Raw genomic sequence first — 2060 nt, 5'->3', positions numbered from 1 at the left:
GTGACGTGGGAAGCAGGTGTGTTCACTGCAGGCCAAAGCCCACCCCGTTACAGTTCTTTGGAGAAATGCTTCAGGGTCTTGAGCCGACTTGTCCGAAGTTCCCGTTGAGAGCTCGGCTGCTGTCGGAGGCTGATCTGAACACAGCCGTTTCGTCGTGGGACGCTTGCGCAGCGTGGATTTCTCGGCTGAACCAGCTGGGATGTGGCCGTTGTTCATCTTCAGGCTTCTTCAGTCACAGCACAGACAGGATGAATATCGTCCCCAGGGAATATTGCCGGGCCTTGGTCGTCAGGTGCTTTGTCCCCTCTAGAAACGTGATACTGCCCGGCAAACTGCTGGCTTCTTCATAAGCTTTTCTTAATGAGTTGGTTTTTACTGAAGCTTCACCAAAAATTGATGTTTATTCTTGCTTCAATTTTAGTGGGGAGCCGGCACTATGATGTAGAGGGTAAAGCTGCCGCCTGCAGGGCTGGCATCCCATATGGGCGCCGGTTCCAGACCTGGCTGCTCCACTTCCGATCCAGCTCTCTGCTATGGCCTGGGAAAGCAGTAGAAGATGGCCCAAGTCCTTGAGCCCCTGCACCTGCGTGGGAGACCCGGAAGAAGCTCCTGGCTCCTGGCTTCGGATTGGCTCAGTTCCGGCCATTGTGGCCATTGCGGCCATTCAGGGAATGAACTAGCAGATGGAAGATCTCTCTCTCTCTCTCTCTCTCTGTCTCTCTGTCTCTCTCTCTGTGTGACTCTGACTTTCAAATAAACAAATAAATCTTTTAAAAAGGAAATTGTTGTGGGATCCAAGTTGCTCAGAACCATGGGAGCTCTTCTCAAACTGATGTTATCCTTTTTAGTGCCCCCAGCTGGACTCTGTTCCGACGTTTTAAAACGAGTCAGTGTGAACTGATTTCATCATACTTCTTTTTATTATATACGTTTTCCATGAACTTTTCTAAGATTCTTTTATATTTTTAAAGATTTATTTGTTTACTTGCTTGAAAGAGTGAGAGAGAGAGAGAGAGAGACAGAGACAGAGAGAGATCTTACATCTGTAGGTTCACTTTCCAAATGGCCACCATGGCTAGGGCTGGGCCGGGCTGAAGCCAGGAGCCAGGAGCCATCTGGGTCTCCCAAGGGGGTGGCAGGAATGCAAACCCTCGAGACATCGTCCACTGCTTCCCAGGTGCACTGTCAGGGAGCTGGATCACAAAAGGAGTGGCCAGGCCCCCAGCTGGTGCTCTGACATGGGACACAGGTGTCCAAGCAGCAGCCTGACCCGCTGCATGGCAATGCCAGCATCTGCTTCCTCGTGTTTTTATTTATTGACCAGCAATCAGGGTTTATGATTGGCTATATGATTAAGGAGAGGGCAGGAGAGTGGAGGCCCTCGTGGGTGAGGAGCTCACCACAGGCACAGGCTGCATGTGATCCACAGCCACACAGAATAAGCTGTTTCTCACCCCCACGGAACTTGGTGAAGCCCCACGCTTTGAGACGTCAGGGACTTGAACCTGGCCCTGTGTTCTGCAGCGTGTGTGGTTGGACAATGTGAACCCCAGCCCTAGGGCTTTCCTGAAGTACCTGCATTCTTGTCGGGAGCCAGAAGTAGGGACAGCGTGAGGTCAGAGGCACAGACGTCCACTGGAGCGGCTGTCTCCCAGGCCCCTCAGGGCAACCCACACAAGCAACAGGCTGCACACATACCACGGACGTGCGGCCTGCAGCCACGGCACACCGGCGCCCGTGTCTTTATTTAAAGATTTGTTTGTTTGTTTGAAAGGCAGCGTGACAGAGAGGGATGGAGAGACAGAGACAGAGAGATCTTCCATCACTGGTTCACTCCCCAAATAGCTCCAACAGCCAGGTCTGGACCAGGCCAAAGCCAGGAGCCCAGAACTCCATCCAGGTCTCCTACGTGACTTAAAACATCTCCTGCTGCCTTCCCAGGCACATTGGCAGGGAGCTGGATTGGAAGTGGAGTGGCTGGGACCCACACCGGCACGCCACTATGGTGAGGGATGCCAGCATTGGGAGCAGTGGCTTAACCCAATTCTAGCCCTGATTCC

At 52.7% G+C, this 2060-nt stretch overlaps 1 non-coding gene across 1 annotated transcript; it reads right to left on the bottom strand.

Moving 5' to 3' along the window:
• Positions 1 to 1642: 1642 nt before the first annotated feature.
• Positions 1643 to 1781, bottom strand: LOC133769256 (small nucleolar RNA SNORA70). Its single transcript, XR_009867148.1, has one exon. It is a non-coding gene; the product is annotated as a small nucleolar RNA SNORA70 (small nucleolar RNA).
• Positions 1782 to 2060: the final 279 nt, after the last annotated feature.

Source organism: Lepus europaeus, chromosome 10 (genome assembly GCF_033115175.1).
Source record: "Lepus europaeus isolate LE1 chromosome 10, mLepTim1.pri, whole genome shotgun sequence".
Lineage (NCBI taxonomy): Eukaryota > Metazoa > Chordata > Mammalia > Lagomorpha > Leporidae > Lepus > Lepus europaeus.
This window is presented reverse-complemented; position numbering and strand designations above follow the sequence as displayed.